Source organism: Pan troglodytes, chromosome 1 (assembly GCF_028858775.2).
Source record: "Pan troglodytes isolate AG18354 chromosome 1, NHGRI_mPanTro3-v2.0_pri, whole genome shotgun sequence".
Classification (NCBI taxonomy): Eukaryota; Metazoa; Chordata; class Mammalia; order Primates; family Hominidae; genus Pan; species Pan troglodytes.
Genome location: NC_072398.2, coordinates 179,931,402 through 179,944,517, shown reverse-complemented (window position 1 = coordinate 179,944,517; position 13,116 = coordinate 179,931,402).

Here is a 13,116-nt window from a genome sequence, read left to right as displayed (position 1 = left end):
CAAAGCACTGAGATTACAGGCGTGAGCAACCATGCCTGGCCTGAAATGTTATATATTTATATAATACGATGTTTTTGCTAGTTTTGCATAAATTGTCTCATTTAACTTTCTCACAGAAATCTTTCTTTTCTTTTCTTTTCTTTTCTTTTTTTTGTGAGACCGAGTCTCGCTCTGTCGCCCAGGCTGGAGTGCAGTGGCACAAACTCAGTCACTGCAAGCTCCGCCTCCCGGGTTCACGCCATTCTCCTGCCTCAGCCTCGCGAGTAGCTGGGACTACAGGCGCCCGCCATCATGCTTGGCTATTTTTGTGTGTGTGTGTTTTAGTAGAGACGGGGTTTCACCGTGTTAGTCAGGATGGCCTGGATCTCCTGACCTCATGATCAGCCTGCCTCGGCCTCCCAAAGTGCTGGGATTACAGGCGTGAGCCACCGCGCCCGGCCAGAAATCTTTTTCACTTTAATCAAAATTCAGAGAAGTGAATGCCTCATCCAAAATCCCCCAGACCATAGCAGAAATTGAAATCAAGTCTCTTATTACTCCAGATCTCATGTTTATACAGACTGTCCTGTCTCTATATAATAGGTAAGTGGTAATGCCTCAGTATCTGTACTCTCGTTTATATTTAGAGTCTGTTCTAGATAATCAGTTTAAGAAAAATGAAATATGTTCTATCTTTAGTTTTGAATGATGACTATGTAATCATAGTACTAGGCTCTTTATCTAAGGCTTCAATGCCTTTTGGGAAGAAAAAAAGAAGACTCAAAGAAATAAAATATGTTTAACAGTGAGATAAGTTCCAAGAGAGATTTTCTATTTTTTTCCCTGTCACCTACTCCAAATGTATCTCAGATGCCTTACACTAATCAGAAAAGGGAGTAAAAATGTTCCCCTCTCTTCTGATTGAACAAACAAGGAAACTCAAATAAAGTTCAATTAATTCTGTACTCCAGTTTTACGATGGTAAAATTTAAATCATGCAGAACTTTCAGGAGAGATGAAAAGTTGGGCATGCAGGTGTGGCGGTGTGTGCCTGTAGTCTCAGCTTCAAGGCTGCACAGTGAGCTATGATTGTGCTACTGTACTTCAGCCTCAGCAATAGAGTGAGACCCTGTCTCAAACAACGACAACAACAACAACAACAACAAAAGCAAAGAAACAAAAAAACAGAAAGGAAAAGAAAAGTTGGCCATGGTATCCCCAATCCAGCTCGTTGTGCACAAATCATGTGTTTAGGACCACATCGCTTTTCTTGGGCATTTCCTCTACTGTTGAAAAATATCCTACAGAGAACTTTCTCTTCCTTAGAATACCTTCTTCTCTCTTTTCCCTGTGCCTGGCACATTTGAACTCTTTTGTCACTTCTTCCATACTCCAAAACACCCGCAATCTGCCCTCTTCCCCTCTATTTCAGGTTGTAGCCTTTCCTCTAACAGGTATGCCTAGAAAATCATGCCTTAGTCATGCGGTGGCACTTCATCATTATCATTTCTTTTGCCTATTTTCTCTGCTGGATGGAGAGGAGTAACTCCAAGCTTTTTCTTCCCATTTTCTCTTTTGTTTGTTTTTGGTTACTCTGGATATAAAAAAAAATCAGACATCTAGACATCTCTCACTGTGAAAATTCATCTTGTATCAATAGCTCTCATCTGACATGTGCACTACATTCATATTCTTCTTACTAGGCTAAGTTTTAGATCTTTTAATGCTAAAAAAGCATCTGTTTCTACTGACCCTTTGTTAAATTAGCCTTAGTGCATGCATGCTCAGTTGCCTCCTCCTGACTTGTCTTGTCTTGTCTCGTCCCGTCCCATCCCTTCCCTTTGCCTCCCCTCCCTTCCCCTTTCCTTTCCTTCTCTCTCTCTCCCTTCCTTCCTTCCTTCCTTTTCTCTCTCTCTCTGTCTCTCTCTTTCTCTCTCTTTCTCTCTTTCTTTCTTTTGAGACAAGTTCTCACTCTGTCACCCAGGCTAGAGTGCATAGCTCACTGTATCCTCAAACTCCTGGGCTCAAGCAATCTTCCCACTTCAGTCTCCCAAGTAGCTAGGACTGCAGGTGTACGCCACCACACCTGACTTTTATTTTTGTAGAGATGGGGTCTTGCTATGTTTCTCCTGATTCTTGAGGGATTTTTGTTTTTCCTTCAATGCAGCAAATAGGGAATGTAGTCAGGGCACTCTGAGAAATATGAAAACATAGCTCCGAAAAGAGTTTACTATCTAGTGGGAAAGACAACCTCTTAGCTGTAAGAGGTCCTGCATTTCCTTAAAAAGGAGCTTAAGGAATGTGCATTCTCATTGGAAGTGAGAGTTAGGAGATTTGTCTTGAAATTGACAATAGCAAGCACACAATCTTTAAACTGTATTTGGGATGGCTTGAGTAGAGACGTATTGAAATTAAGGGAGAACTAAAGTGACCAAACTGCCCCTTGGGCTGTCAGTCTCTTTCAGGTTCCGTTTCTGACTTCATGTGATTTTGTAAGGCAGATATATTCGTGAAATAGGCTGATGGTGCTATAGATAAACTGCAAACAGAGGTAAGAAAGGTGAAGGAGAGGCCAGGCGTGGTGGCTCACGCCTGTAATCCCAGTACTTTGGGGGCCTGAGGTGGGTGGATCACAAGGTCAGGGGTCAAGACCAACCTGGTCAAGATAGTGAGATCCTGTCTTACTCAAAATACAAAAAATTAGCTGGGTGTGGTGGTGGGTGCCTGTAATCCCAGCTACTCAGGAGGTTGAGGCAGAGAATTGCTTGAATCTCCGCCAGGAGGCGGAGGCTGCGGTGAGCCGAGATGGCACCACTGCACTCCAGCCTGGGCAACAGAGCGAGACTCCATCTCAAAAATAAAAAGGGGGGGGAGGGAGGAGAATTAATTCCATCTGGTGAAATCTGAGATGGCTTCAGAGACAAGGTGGCATTTATACTAAACTTTTAAAAAGTAGGTAAGCTTCCAACAAGTAAAAAAGTTGAGTGAAAAGCATTCCAGAAGTATGGAACTAGGTAAACGATGACTAAAGATGGAAAACCTGGTGCATATTTAGGAAGTGATGAGTATTCTGGTGTGAAAAGAAAAAAAATATGTATATGTATGGCAAGCAAACGCATTGGGAGATAGAGTTCGAAAGACAAGTTGAGGCAAAATCTAATTTAGTAACTAGAGTAGCAATGCTGCTAAGTATTGGAGCAAGGACTTGAATTCAAATCCTATCTCCAGATCCTACATTCATTCCTTAAACCATGTGGCCGGCTAGCAATAAAGAATTAGTAATGCCTTTGCACTCTGTTTGTATGCTTTCTTTATTCATAAAAAGATCTAGAATCCTATGATAGAAATTTGAACTTTAGGGAACTATTGAAACTATTTGAGCAGGAGTTTTTATTTTTTTATTGCTAGCATAACATACCTCAGTCACTTCACAGATCTCTTAATGATATAAATTTAACAAGTTTGCTTTTTTCCCCTCCATGTGTAAAAATGCTTCCTATCTTGCATATCTGTAATTTTCTCCTCTTTAAGCAGTTATAAACTGATGTCTACCTCAGCTCTTCATTACCTAAAGCTTAAAAAAGTGACCTAAGTTGGTGGGCAATTTAAGGGTGATATACTCTGAAGTAAATCTAAATTATTTTTCCTCTTTTTTTCTTTTTTTTTTTTTACACCACTACCCCCATTCTACCATTCTACACTACAGAAGAGAAAAAGAGAAAAAATTTCTCCACCACCACTTCGCCCTCCACCACCATTCTACTCTCTACTTCAATTACTTCAACTTTTTTCTTTTTTTTGAGACAGAGTCTCACCCTGTCTTCCAGGCTGGAGTGCAGTGGTGCAATGTTGGCTCACTGCAACCTCTGCCTCCAGCGTTCAAGTTATTCTCCTACCTCAGCCTCCAAGTAGCCGGGATTACAGGCAGGCACCACCACGCCCAGCTAATTTTGTATTTTTAGTTGAGACCAGGTTTCACCATGTTGGCCAGGCTGGTCTTGAACTCCTGACCTCAAGTGATCTGCCTGCCTCAGTCTCCCAAAGTGCTGGGATTACAAGCATGAGCCACCGCACCGGCTCAACTTTTTAAGATTCTATATAAGTAAGATCATGTGGTATTTGTCTTTCTATGCCTGGCTTATTTCACTTAACATAGTATCTACCAGGTTCATTTATGTTGTCACAAATAACAGGATTTCCTTCTTTTTAAAGGCTGAATAGTATTTCATTGTGTATTATACCACATTTTCTTTATCCATTCATCTGTTTATAGACAGTTAGGTTGTTCCCATATTGTGACAATTGTGAATAATGCTGGAATGAACATGGAAGTGTAAACATCTCTTTGATATACTGATTTCATTTCCTTAGGGTATATGTCAGTTTTCTATATGCACAGGTTCCACATCCATGAATCCAATCAACTGTGGATTTGTGAAGAACGTCGTTGGTATTTTGATAGGGATTGCATTAAATCTAAAGATTGCTTTGGATATTATGGTCATTTTAATAATATTAATTCTTTTTTTTTTTTTTTAACGGAGTTTCACTCTTGTTGCCCAGGCTGGAGTGCAGTGGCACAATCTCAGCTCCCTGCAACCTCCACCTCCCATGTTCAAGCGATTCTCCTGCCTCAGCCTCCAAGTAGCTGGGATTACAGGCATGCGCCACCATGCCTGGCTAATTTTGTATTTTTAGTAGAGATGGGATTTCACCATGTTGGTCAGGCTGATCTCGAACTCCTGACCTCAGTTGATCCACCTGCCTCTGCCTCCCAAAGTGCTGGGATTACAGGTGTGAGCCACCGTGCCCAGCCAACAATATTAATTCTTTAGATCCATGGGCATGGGATGTGTCCATTTGTTTGCCTTCTTCAATTTCTTTCATCAGTGTTTTATAGTACTCATTGTAGAGATCTTTTACCTCCTTGGTTAAATTTATTCCTAGGTATTTTATTTTTTGTAGCTATTAGAAATGGGATTGCTTTCTGTATTTCTTTTTCAACTAGCTTGTTATTGGTCTATAGAAACATTACTGATTTTTGTATGTTGATTTTGTATCCTGCAACTTTACTGAATTTGTTTGTCACTTCTAAGAGTTTTTGGTTCAGTTTTTAGGATTTTCTATATATAAGATCATGTCATCTGCAAAGAGGGACAGTTTGAATTTCTCTTTCCAATTTGGATGCTCTTTATTTCTTTCTCTTGCCTGATTGTTGTGGCTAGGACTTCCAGTACTACGCCGAATAAGAGTGATGAAAGTGAGCATCCTTGTCTTATTGCATTTCTTATAGGAAAGGCTTTCAGCTTTTTCCCCATTCAATATGATGTTAGCTGTGGGTTTTGTAATATATGGACTTTATTGTATTGAGATATGTTCCTTCTATGCCTAATTTGTTGAAGAGTTTGTATCATGAAGGGATGTTGAATGTTATCAAATGCTTCTTCTGCCTCTATTGAGATGGTCATATGGTTTTTGTCCTTCATTCTGTTGTTGTGGTATATCATGTTTATTGATTTGGATATACTGAGCCATCCCCAGGATAAGACCCACTTGATCATGGTGTCATGATCATATCTTTTTGATATGTTGTTGGATTCAGTTTGCTAGCATCTTATTGAGAACATTTGTGTCTATGTTCATGAATGATATTGCCCTGTAATTTTGTTATTGCTATTGTGTCCTTGTCTGGTTTTGTATCAGGGTAGTGCTGGTCTCGTAGAATGAATTTAGAATAGTCCCCTTCTCTTCAAATTTTTTGAATAGTTTGAGAAGAATTTGTTAGTTTTTCTCTAAAAGTCTGGTGGAATTCAGTGGTAAACTCATTTGATCCTGGACTTTTCTTTGTTGGGAGACTTTTTATTACTGATTCAATCTCTTACTTGTTATTGGTCTGTTCAGTTTTTTCATTCCTTCTTGGTAAAATTTTGGTAGGTTATATGTGTCCAGGAATTTATCAATTTCTTCTAGTTTTTGTATTGTTTTGGTGTATAGTTGTTGATAATAGTCTCTACTAATCATTTGTATATTTGTGGTATCTATTGTGATGCCTCCTTTTTCATTTCTGACTTTATTTGAGTCTTCTCTCTTTGTTTCTGAAAAAAGGGGGAGTGTTATGGCTCTAGGAGGTTAGTTAAAAATTAAAAAAAATTTTAACGGGAGTTAGTTTAGCTAATGTTTAGCTAATAGTTTGTTAATTTTGTTTATCTTTTTCAAATACCAACATTTTGTTTCATTGATCTTTCGCAATTCTTTTAGTTTCAATTTTGTTTATTTCTTCTCTGATTTTTATTATTTTTTTCCTTCTACTAATTTTGGGTTTGGTTTGTTCTTGCTTTTCTAGTTCCTTAAGGTGCATCATTAGATTGCTTCTTCGGTCTTTTTACTTGTCATTAGTCTGTTCAAGCTACCTATTCTTTCTGATTGAGTCTTATTAGGTTATAATTTCTTTCAGGTTATCCAACTTGTTGGCATATAATGTTCATAATAGTCCCTTATGACACTTTTTTTGTCCTAAGGTGTCTGTTATAATGTCTCCACTTTCATTTCTGATTTTATTGAGTCTTCTCTCTTTTTTTCATACTTAGTACTTAGCTAGGGGTGTGTTGATTTTGGTTATTTTTTCAAAGAACAAACTCCGGATTTTGTTAATTTTTTTCCTATGGTTTTACTGTTCTCTATTTAATGTATTTCTGTCCTGATCTTCCTTCTGCTAACGTTAGGTTTAGTTTGTTCTTTTTCTAGCTCTTTGAGGTTTAATGTTAGGCTATTTATTTGAGATCTTCCTCCTTTTTAAACACAGACATTTATTGCTATTACTCCCCTCTTGGAACTGTTTTTTTACTGTTGTCTTCTAGTTGTTTTGTAGGTCATTTTTTCATTGCTTTCTCTCTATAGTCCACCTTTGTGATTTGGTAATTTTTTCTAGTAGCTAAGCTTTAATTCCTTTATCTTTCTCTTTGTGTATCTGCTATAGTCTTTTGCTTTGTTGTTACCATGGGGCTTACATAAAACTTCTTATAGTTACAATAGACTATTTTAAGATGGTAACATCTTAAATTTGGTCACATATAAATACTGTGGACTTTTACTCTTCCTTCCTAATTTACATTTTTGTTGTTTTTCTGATCTTGAATTATCCATTTGTATTCTCATATATCTTGCTGAGCTTCCTTAAGATCATTATTTTGAATTCCTTTTCAGGAAATTTATAAATTTACATTTCTTTAGGGTCAATTATTCGAGGATTATTTTGTTCCTTTGGTGATGTCATGTTTTCTTTTTCATGTTTCTCTGTCTGTGCATTGGTGTCTGCACGTCTGGTGGAATTGTCAGTGCTTCCAAACCTTACAGAATGACTTTCATAAGAAAAGGCTTTCCCTTGCAGATGGGTCTTAGGGTGCCAGCTGGGAAGGGTATGGTGGCTTTGGTTACAAGTAGATGTAATAGTATAGCTGCCATGCAGAATCTTCAGCTGCAATTAACGTCAGTGATGACATGGGTGCCTTAGTGACTTAGGCTGCAGAAGTTTGTTGCAGTGGCATCAGCAGCATATGCCATTAGTGTCCTCCATGGCAAGGGCTTTTAGGGTCCTCCTGTGTTTGTTTTCCCCAAAATGGGGAGTCTTTACTGAGGGGATCCTTCTTGGTATCAAGTCTGACATGAACCACAAGCAACTGCAGTGGCACTGGGTTTCAGGGAGGAGATGTTCAGAGCAGCTGTGGAGCCAGGGTCCTGTGCTCAGGACCTCACCACTCTACTGTGGCACCTGGGAATTTGGACACATGTTCACTCTCTGAGGCATAGGTAGGTGCTGACTGCCATAAAGCTAAGGTCTGTGACTCTGGTGCATACCTCAGCTGCTCAGGCCTAGGGGGCTGGGTTGTTGCTGTGACTCTGCCCCTGCTCCTCAGGGGCAGCACTGGCCCAGCTCTGGTAAAGAAGGGGTGCTCTGGGCTGGGGATAGTGGCTCACGCCTGTAATCCCAGCACTTTGGGAGGCCGAGGCAGGTGGATCACCTAAGTTCAGGAGTTCAAGACCAGCCTGGCGAACATAGTGAAATCCCGTCTTTACTAAAAATACAAAAATTAGCCAGGCATGGTGGCGGGCGCCTGTAATCCCAGCTACTCAGGAGGCTGAGGCAGGATAATTGCCTGAACCCGGGAGAAGGAGGTTGCAGGGAGCTGAGATTGTGCCATTGCACTCCAGCCTGGGCGATAAGAGCAAAACTCCGTCTCAAGAAAAAAAAAAAAAAGCAGGGGTGTGCTGGAGGTTCAGGCTTTGGGAAGCAGGGCACAGCTGCAATTTGGGAACCAGAGGCTTATAGAGCACAGCAGCCATTCAGGCCCTGGACGGGGATGAGAACCTGTGTAGTGGGGACCCTGGACTATGGGATGGTAGGACACAGCAGCATTGCAGGCTCTGTGAAGTCAAGTGCAGTGGCACTAATGTCCCAGGAATGGCAGGGCATAGCTGTGGCTTGGGCCCTGGGGTACAGGGAGCAGCACAGTGATGACTCCACTCCCTGGTAAGGCAGGGTGCATCCTCTGCTAGGGGATAGTCTGGTTTCATGGAAGCAGGGTTCTGCAGTTGTTCAGCCTGGAGAGTAGGTTGTTTCAGTTCACCCAATCCTCTGTTTTCCTGGGATGTGCAGCACCACATTGGCTCAGCCCTGGGAACTGCAGCTGCTTGGCTCAGCTAAGGGACCCATAATCTTGTGAAGTGGAGTGACTCTTCAGCTCCAACACCGGGGGGGTGACTGCTCTGGGTGGCCCACAGCACCAGTTCCCTAGAAGGCACTACCTCAGGTCCAGTACAGGGGGACATGACTGCTCTGGGTAGCCAAACCACCAGTTTCCCAGTAGGCACTGCTTCACCTCCAGTGCTAGGGGCATTACTGATCTGGGTGGCCAAGGCACCATATCCCTGGAAGGTAGGATACTGCTGCTGCAGCTCCTGCACTAGGGGGGCAGGACACAGCAATCACTGGGAGGGGTAGGGCAGAGCAGCTTGAATCCATGGGATAGCGTGTAGCAGCAGCTTGATTTAGGGATGGTGAACCACCAGACAGTGGTGGTACAGGTGTAACAAACCCTCAGGAATGGAGAGGTGCAATAGCCCCTCACCTCCCGAGCAGGACTTCCTCCAGCCATGGTTCTGGATCTAAGATGGCACAGCAGAGTAGCAGCCCATGAAGGGCAGAGCACAGCATTGACTCCTTCTCTGGAAGAAGTGCAGCCATATGGACACCAGGCAGTTCCCTCTGCTGGGCTTAGCACCTTTGAGAAATACAGGATTTCCCAGTGGTGAGGACTGTAGTAATCTCAGTGGTGATAAGGGCTGCTGGGTTCCTCTTGCTTACCTTTTCCCTTCACTGAAAAGTTTATCCCGGTTCTGAGCTGGTCCTGACTGGAGTATGGACGGGGTAGGATGTGAGCTGCTTCCTTCTTTTCTTTATGTAACTATCCTGGGTTTCTATGCTCTACAGAGTTTATACTACTACTTTTTTTTTCTTTTTGAGACGGAGTCTCATTCACTCTGTCACCCAGGCTGGAGTGCTGTGGTGTGATCTCGCCTCACTGCAACCTCCGTCTCCCAGGTTTGAGCAATTCTTGTGCCTCAGCCACCCGAATAGCTGGGTTTACGGGTGTGCACCACCATGCCCAGCTGATTTTTGTATTTTTAGTAGAGATAGGATTTCACCATGTTGGCCAGTCTGGTCGCGAACTCCTGACCTCAAGTGATCCGCTGCCTTGGCTTCCCAAAGCGCTGGGATTACAGGCGTGAGCCACTGCACCAGCCTATACTACTCCTTTGATATATTTCTGTTTTCTCCTTCAGTTATTTTCATCAAAATATAGTTGTTTATTCATTTCTTTGGCTGTCTTTGTGTGGGAGACAAGCACAGGAGCTTCTAGTCAACAACCTAGCTGATGTCCTCCTCTTAAAATTTTAATTGAACCTATGCATGGTGGCTTATGCCTGTAATCCCACTGACTTGGGAGGCTGAGGTTGGAAGATCACTTGAGGACAAGAGTTCTAGGCCAGTCCGGACAAATAGTGTGATCCCACCTCTAAAAAATAAGAAACAAAAAAAATTAAAAATTAACTGAGCGTGAAGATATGCATCTGTAGTCCCAGCTACTTAGGGAGGCTGAGGAAGGAGGATCACTTGAGCCCAGGGGTTCAAAGCTGCAGTGAGTTACGCTTATGCCACTGCACTGTAGCCTGGGCAACAGAGTCAGACCCCAGCTCTGAAAACTTTTTTAAGTTGAAGAGTTTTCATAATAGCATATTACCACTTATTAGTGGTAGTATTAATATTATTTGTACTTATATAATTGCATTTCTCTTATATATATTTAAATCTTACAATAAGCACTAAATGATGCTTTGGGATGTTAATACCTTAATGAAAATAATGAAGCACTATATATTTTATTACTATACCAAAAGCTATAAAAGCTATTCCTCAAAAGCTATAAAAGCCTTTCTTAAAAACTATAAAGTATAATGCCCAGCAGAGGATGCTGCAACTGCAGGAAGAAAAGCAGACAATGTCCTTAGTGACATCACATCTTCCTAATTCAAGTCAGGGAAACTAATACATACTTATCCTAGACAGTGATGCACGTTTGTCTTCTGGCTTATGACCTATTGAACTTTTGGAAGAAGAGTTACAGTGAAAAGAACCTAGGAAAATTCAGAGGAAACTTGAGGGACAAAATTGGATGACTACCTTGGTGTGAAGGTCAGCAGACTTCTCTCATTCTCTAGTGGCATCAAAATGTACTTATATAATTCAACATCTATTTTGGCATCTTTAAATAGTACTCCCTAACACCATTTAAAAAATGCCCTTAGTGATTGAATTGGTATATTAGCTGTTCTTGCATTGCCATAAAGAAATATCTGAGACTGGGCAATTTTTAAAGAAAAGAGGTTTAACTGGCTCATAGTTCTTCAGGCTATACAAGCATGGTGCTGGCATCTGCTCAGCTTCTAGGGAGAGAGCTTTTACTCATGGCGGAAGGTGAAGGGGGAATAGGCATATCACATGGTGAAAGCAAGAGCAAGAGAGAGTCGGGGGGCACACATTACAACAAAACAAGAACTCAATATCATGAAGACAGCACCAAGCCATAAGCGATCTGCCCCCATCATCTAAACACCTCCCACAGGCCCCATCTCCAACCTTGCGGATTACAATTCAGCATGAGATTTGGTGGGGACATATACTCAAATCATATCAATTGGTGACACATGTATATAGTGTGTCTTTCATATTGACAATTCAGATATTTCTATTGATGATAAGATAAAAATATATATTATCTTGAGGCATCCTTTGCAACTTCCACTTAGTTATTAGATGATTTCTTCAAGACCTGACATTTTAAAAAGTAAGGAATTCAACAGGTAAATTACTAAGAATCTCTAAGCAAACATACCCAATAAAAATCAAAACAAGTGAGATACAGATTACTGGAATAAATAATCTTTCAGTGCAAAGACAGACATACATCCATAAGAGAAATCTGCAAACAGAGATCTCCCCAAATGAACAAAGCAAAGAACCAGTGACTGATCCTAACAAGATGACAAAATATGAGGTCTCTGACCAATTATTCAAAGCAGCGGTTTTAAGGAAACTCAGTGATCTCCAAGATGACACTGAAAAACAATTCAGAAATTTATAAAAGAAATTTAACAAAGATATTGAAATAATTTTCTAAAAATCAAGCAAATCTTGGAATTAAGAAATACATTGGCAGAAGTGAAAAATTCATTAGAGCCTCTCAGCAGCAGAATGGATCAAGCAGAGGGAAGAATCAAAAAGCAGGAGGAGGCCAGGCATGGTTGCTCATGCCTGTAATCCCAGCACTTTGGGAGGCCAAGGCAGATGGATCACTTGAGGTCATGAGTTCAAGACCAGCCTGACCAACATGGTGAAACTATGTCTGTACTAAAAATACAAAAATTTGCCGGATATGGTGGCATACACCTGTAATCCTAGCTACTTGGGAGGCTGAGGCAGGAGAATTACTTGAACCTAGGAGGCGGAGGTTGCAGTGAGCCATGATCATGCCATTGTATTCCAGCCTGGGTGACAGAGCAAGACTCTGTCTCAAAAAAAAAAAAAAAAAAAATCGGGAAGACATGGCCAGGTGTTGTGGCTCATGCCTGTAATCCCAGCACTTTGGGAGGCTGAGGCAGGTGGATCACCTGAGGCCGGGATTCGAGACCAGCCTGGCCAACATGGTGAAATTCCATCTCTACTGAAAATATAAAACTAGCCAGGCATGGTGGTTGGTGCCTGTAGGTGTCTGTAATCCCGGCTACTCAGGAGGCTGAGGCAGGAGAATCTCTTGAATTCAGGAGATGGAGGTTGCAGTGAGCCAAGATCGTGCCATTGCACTTCAGCCTGGGCAAGAAGAGTGAAACTCTGTTGCAAAAAAAAAAAGGCAAGAAGACAGGGTATTTGAAATTATACAATCAGAGGATGAAAAAGAATGAAAAGGAGTGAGGACTGCCTAGAAGATGTATAGAAAGTTACCTCAAAAGACAAAATCTAAGAGTTATTGGTGTTCAAGAGGGAGTTGAGCAAGAGCAAGGAGTAGAAAGCTTACTCAAAGAAATAATAACAGAATATTTTCCAAAACTTGAGAAAGATATAAAAGATATACAGGAAGTTCAGAGAACACCAGAGAGACTTAACCCAAATAAGACTAACCCAAGGCATATAATAATCAAACTTTCAAAGTTCAAGGACAAAGAGAGGATCCTAAAAGTAGCAAGAGAAAAGAAGCAAATAACATAAAAAAACTCTAAGTTGTCTGGCAGGAGACTTCTTAGTGGAAACTATGCAGGACAGTAGGGAGTGGGACTACATTTTCAAGATGCCAAAAGAATGTATTATGCATTTCCCCAAACCACTTAAATATGTATGCCTAATACATTATAGTTTTAAATATATCATACAAAGATTAATTGAAAAGAAGGATTAATTGGCACATTTGATATTATCTTAGGTGACATTATCACAAAACCACCTGTTTTGGTATATAATAAATATATGAACACAATAAATGTGTATTCTATGTGCTGTACAAATATTAACCACTATGGTTCATGAAA